This window comes from Budorcas taxicolor, chromosome 14 (genome assembly GCF_023091745.1).
Source record: "Budorcas taxicolor isolate Tak-1 chromosome 14, Takin1.1, whole genome shotgun sequence".
Lineage (NCBI taxonomy): Eukaryota > Metazoa > Chordata > Mammalia > Artiodactyla > Bovidae > Budorcas > Budorcas taxicolor.
The window spans coordinates 80,586,043-80,592,042 of NC_068923.1; the positions used below are offsets into that span (position 1 = coordinate 80,586,043).

Genomic DNA, 6,000 nt, shown 5'->3' on the forward strand with positions numbered 1-6,000 from the left:
CTAGATTACAGCAAGGTAGGCATTGTATTTTGCATTAGGAGTTGTCACTCTTATAAAGAAGGAGGTTGGGAGGTAGCAACTTATCAAGGATCAGAAAACTAGCCCAAGAAACAACACTGTACTCAGTTTGATGTCCATAGGTGCCACTCATCCATATATCTCTTGATGTGATTGATCCTTTTTATACTCCCTGGATTATTAAATATGAGCACATTTAACATTAGGATGTATGTGCACCTATGTAAAAATGTGAGTCTTCCAGAGTAGCAATGGAACTCAATAATTTTCAAAATGCTATACCAATTCTCTGTAATTCAGTCTCAATTATCCCCCTCCTGAGCTCCCATTCTAAATACCCTTATCCACAATGCCCAAGAGTTTAATATATATCCTGGAACACACACAGAGACCACATTCTCCAATGTTACACAGATTTTCCTAGCAGGGATTGTCTACATTTCTGGGAGAAACCCTGCCTCCATCTGTTTGTGTTTTGAATACCTGACCTTCCCATTTCACTGTTTCTATTTTTGGAAGGTGGAATAGGGATTACAAGGTATGCAGCACTTAAGTTTACAGCAAGGATGAAATGGGGCAAAACAAGTAAAAAGGTTAAATGTAACAGTGCTTGGTGAGTGGTCATTGGCCCATAAATATCATTTCTGTTACATTCCATGTCGGAATCATATGCGACCCAACAACTGGATCTTTGAGAACAGAGTCACAAAAAGTTGTGGTTTTTTTTCCACCAAGCACCACATCTGACTTCTCTTCTCCCAAGAGACTTGAAAGAACAGAAGTAGGTAATGTTAATTTTATTTTACTTAACACATTTGGGGCTTTGTGAAATGTAGCATGCAAGAAATATTTTAATATATATGTAAAATGACTTTTTAAGTGCCTTTTAAAAATCTCTAAGGTCCTTCCATTTCCAAAATGTTGTGATCTATGATAACTAATCTCAAAGCAGGCAAATTAATAGTGATGATTCCCCAGATATACTGAAAATATATGGCATTGTCAGGCTGGGTGTATTGAAAACAAGTTAGACCCCAGGACGGGAGGCCTGTGGCAATGCACAAAACTGTTTTGCCCTCCTTTCTCCCCTCCTGCCCAGAGTCTATAATTCTCATCTCAAACTCCCAGGTCCTTCTGCAGCAGATGTGAAGATGAGGAATGAGTTGTAATTTGCAGATATGACAGTGAGGCCAATATTCTACAGAATTCCAAGCAGAGCAGTTGAAGTGAGTTAAGCTTTCCTAAAATCATCTGCAATTTCACCTTTTACCTAATAAAAGAGAATCCTGGAAGTCTACCTCAGGAAGGGGCCCTACCGAACCTCCTGCATTTCAAAGATTAAGAAACAGACCTAAAGAGATAAAGGAACAAGTCTAAAGTCATCCAGGTTTTCTGAAACCCAGGCCTGGAAACCTGGAACTGAAGCAGTGACCAATTGAATTAAAGAAGTCTCCACCTGTGTCACTTCAACAGTATCTGCACACAGATAAATGTCTCTCTTTTCCTCTTTGAACTATAGGCAGCCTTCTTCAGTCACCCACAAACCAGCCAGCACCTGTCTTGGGAAAGCAAACAAGATCCTCCACAATCCTGAATTCAAAGAAATGTCTGGTTTTACAAATTACTAAAAACAGAGTCACGTGGTACTGCCTTCAGATTCACTTATCTTTCATAAATACATTAAAAAATATTATAAAGTACACAATATGTAAAAAAAAAAATTATAGTGACACTGATTCTGCAAAGTCAGAAAATAAAATACAAGCAAAAAAAAAAACAAAACACCCAGAAGAAGCAGCCTAGACGTACTTCACTTTAAGCAATGCATAAAGGAAAATCTACCTAAAATGGAAAATGAAGGGGTGCTTCTGCGGATTAATACAGCATAGAACTTTTAAACAGCCACAATCAGAATGACTGCGTTTATGAGTGCAACATCTATACAGCCTTTGGAAAACTACCAGAAGATAAAGATTTGTAAGCCTCTGTCTCCACTGCCTCCACGTTGTATGTATTTATATCCATTCATGTATTCCTTCATTCAGATCTATTTCAGGCTTATTCATTCACTGACGTTAATTCACCAGTTCTCCTCCATAGAAACTCACTTTTTTGCTCAATTCCTCACTGAGTACTACTGAAAGAAAAAGAAAGTGAAGTCGCTCAGTCGTGTCCCATTCTTTGGGACCCCATGGACTGCAGCCTACCAGGCTCCTCCATCATGGGATTTCCCAGGCAAGAGTACTGGAGTGGGTTGCCATTTCCTTCTCTGGGGGATCTTCCCAACCCAGGAAGCTGGGTCTCCCACATTGCAGGCAGACGCTTTACCGTCTCAACCACACTGAGGACCTGACAAGTCCAACAGGGGCTCTGTCCCGTGGAACTTAAGAGCCGGCGTGGAGCCTAGAATTGCACACCAAAAATGAAAGTACAAGATAAAAGGTGAAAAGAACCACAAAGGAGCGCCCGATAAAAGGGAGAACTAGGAATTGCTTCCAGATGCAGGCAAGGCAAGCAGCGTGGCAGCTTGGGGCCGGAGCACTCCCTCCCGCGTCCCAGGACGAGAGGAAAAAGGAGCCATGATGCCTGGCTCCCGCCCTCTGCGCCCAGCATCCTCCTCCATCCCGGCGCCCTCATTCGATGTCCTCATTTCTGGGCCTTTGCTGCGGAAGCCACAGGCCAGACCGGTCTCCCGGCGGCTTCCCCACCCCGTCTGTCCGTCGCTCCCACGAAAGAGCTACTCGGAAAGTTCCCCTCACTCTGGGGTCGGCCACCCGCCTCGGCTCGCCTTCCCGGGGAAGCCAGCTCAGCCGTTGGCTGACTGGGGCGGGCGGGCGGCGCACGCACCTGGTCGGCCGCTGGAGCTATGGCGGCGCCGGCGGGGGTGGCCGTGCTCAGGGCCAGGTTCAGAGCCCAGCCTTCAAGTGGCGGCGGCCACACCCGCGACGCGGCCCCCCCACCTGGTCCTGGCAGCTGCCGGGGCTTCTGCGGCGAGAAGGCGGGGCGCAGCGGCCGGGGACTCCGGGCGCCCGCAGGCGGGCGGGGGGCCAAGCGCCGCCTCCACGACGCCCGACCACGGCCTCGCTGCGACTCAAGCGACCTGAGGGCCGCGGGCTACCGGCTGTCACCTCACCTTCTGGATCTGGCTCCACAGTGTCCTGGGCCCCCGCAGTCTGGCGTCTTTATTTGGAGTCCTTCGGCCAGAACGTCGCTCTCAGGCCTCGCGGGTGCCCACGGCCTTGAACCTCGGAGCCACGAGGGGGTTTCAAGAGCGCAAGTGACCAAAGGGCCTACCTGAGATGTGACTTCAGGTGGCCAAAGGGCTCACCCGAGGTGTCGTATGCTTGCAGGAGTGGCCGGGCGGGTAGCGAAGAAAGGGGTTCAGGAGCTGAAAGGAAAATGTGGAAGTTTTGGCTGTCTCAGCACCTGGATGAGGGCAGAGTCTGGAAACCCTGGGATAGGTGAGCTGTCCAACGCCTCCCACGGCTACCTGGTGATTAGAGCGTTATTGTCCCATCCTACCCCGCAGGGTTGCTGGAGAGCCGAGGGTGATGAAGATGGACGAGAAGACCCCAGCTGGGAGAGATCCGGCAGAGTCCTGCCTCTTCGGTTGATGCGTTAATTATATGAGGGTGCTGGAGAAAGCAGATTCATCTGATTACCTGGCGTAGCTTTTTGTATCAAGGAGCCACTCGCATCACTGGTCACACAATGTGTGCTCACGTATTTTCAACGTTTTCTGTTTTCATAAATTTGAATTCCTTTGTATAACCACACTCTTATCAAATAAAAACAGTTATATTTGTGAGACACGGAGCAGTTCAGGTCTCCTCTTTAACAACAACAAAAACACATGCTCCCTGGGAACGTTAAAAAGTACAAAATTTGCAGTGTCCATTCACCTCGATACACTTCACCCTCGGTTAACAATCTGTCTAAACTTTTAGTAACCCCGTTGCCCGTTGAATAAAGTGTGAACTCAGACATTCAAATAGTTCCTCAAAGGTGACCCTGGCCCACCAGGATCATCTCTATGTTGCTATCTCCAGCTCTGCAGTATTACTTTTTCTCAAATTATCTGAGGTAAAGATAGTTTATTATTTATTTATTATTTCCAATAAGCCATGCACTGTCACTTTTGTAAGATACAATTTAAAACTTGCTGCTGCTGCTGCTGCTAAGTCACTTCAGTCGTGTCCAACTCTGTGCAACCTCATAGACGGCAGCCAACCAGGCTCCCCCGTCCCTGGGATTCTCCAGGCAAGAACACTGGAGTGGGTTGCCATTTCCTTCTCCAATGCATGAAAGTGAAAAGTAAAAGTAACGTCTCTCAGTTGTGTCTGACTCTTAGCAACCCCATGGACTGCAGCCCACCAGGCTCCTCCATGCATGGGATTTTCCAGGCAAGAGTACTAGAGTGGGGTGCCATTGCCTTCTCTCTAAAACTTGCTAGAAAAGTGAAAAAAAAAAAAACCATAAAAACTCCAAGTCTCAATTTTCATTACAGATATTTTCAATTCAGTTCAGTTCAGTTACTCAGTTGTGTCCAACTCTTTGTGACCCCATGAACTGCCGCATGCCAGGCCTCCCTGTCCATCACCAACTCCCAGAGTCCACCCAAACCCATGTCCATTGAGTTGGTGATCCCATCCAACCATCCCATCCTCTGTCATCCCCTTCTGCTCCTGCCCCCAATCTTTCCCAGCATCAGGGTCTTTTCCAGTGAGTCAGCTCTTCACATCAGGTGGCCAAAGTATTGGAGTTTCAGCTTCAATGTCTGTCCTTCCAATGAACACCCAGGACTGATCTGCTTTAGGATGGACTGGTTGGATCTCTTTGCAGTCCAAGGGGCTCTCAAGAGTCTTCTCCAACACCACAGTTCAAAAGCATTAATTCTTCTGCGCTCTGCTTTCTTTACAGTCCAACTCTCGCATCCATACATGACCACTGGAAAAACCATAGCCTTGACTAGACGGACCTTTGTTGGCAAAGTAATGTCTCTGCTTTTGAATATGCTGTTCAGGTTGGTCATAACTTTCCTTCCAAGGAGTAAGCGTCTTTTAATTTCATGGCTGCAGTCACCATCTGCAGTGATTTTGGATCCTAGAAAAATAAAGTCAGCCACTGTTTCCACTGTTTCCCCATTTATTTGCCATGAAGTGATGGGATCAGATGCAGGTATACAAATATAAAATTACTGTCAATTTATTTTTGTATTCTTTCAATTTCTAAGTGTTTGCTCTCAATTTCTATATTTATCTCATCATGGACCAGTAAAAACTGTTCATAGATTGGCCCTGATGACCATATCTTAAAGTGCCTTTTGACTTGCTATCCTTCAGATGTGTCACATGCTTTCTGACTTCGAGACCTTTTATTCCTTTAGTGCCAATCGAAGTTCTTCTCACTCAAGTTTCAACTCATAATATAATAATAATAATAATAGCTTCACATTTATTGGATACTTTATGCTAAGACCTTAATGCATGAACTGTGACTTAACAACTCTATGAGTTATTACTGTTATTATTATTATTCCCACTTTACAGATGAGGACATTAAGAATTAGAGACGTCAAATCACAAACTAGCGAGATGCAAAGTTAGCACTGTGACCTGTTCAGGCCTCTGCCGTCAACCTTAATGGGAGCCCTCCTCCATAAAGCCTCTGCATTTGCTTTGGAGTTGAAATTAATCACACCTTAGTCCCTCTACCACAACATCTCTCCCCTCGTTGTTGTTTGGGGAGGGGGATGTTTTTATTGTTGTTGTGTATAGGCAGCCTGCCGGATCTTAGTTCCTTGGCCAGGAATGGAACCTGGCCCCACTATTAGAGCGCTAGCTGTTGGACCACCAGGAATTTCAACCCCCACCGTTGCACCCCCATCCCCCTCATTGGTTTTTATTGATGTCTGGCTTTAAGCTTTAAGCATCGCATCCAAGTCAGGGACATTTGTGAATCTCCACCCCTCTTAGTGCTGCT

General features: G+C 46.0%; 1 protein-coding gene across 1 annotated transcript in view; it reads right to left on the minus strand.

Moving 5' to 3' along the window:
* CPQ (carboxypeptidase Q) overlaps positions 1 to 2,973 on the minus strand; it is a 565,709-nt gene extending 562,736 nt beyond the window's left edge. The window contains exon 1 of the mRNA XM_052651954.1: positions 2,866 to 2,973. The gene's annotated coding sequence lies outside the window, so the exon portion shown is untranslated. The remainder of the gene's footprint in view (positions 1 to 2,865) is intronic.
* Between the last annotated feature and the right edge of the window lie 3,027 nt (positions 2,974 to 6,000).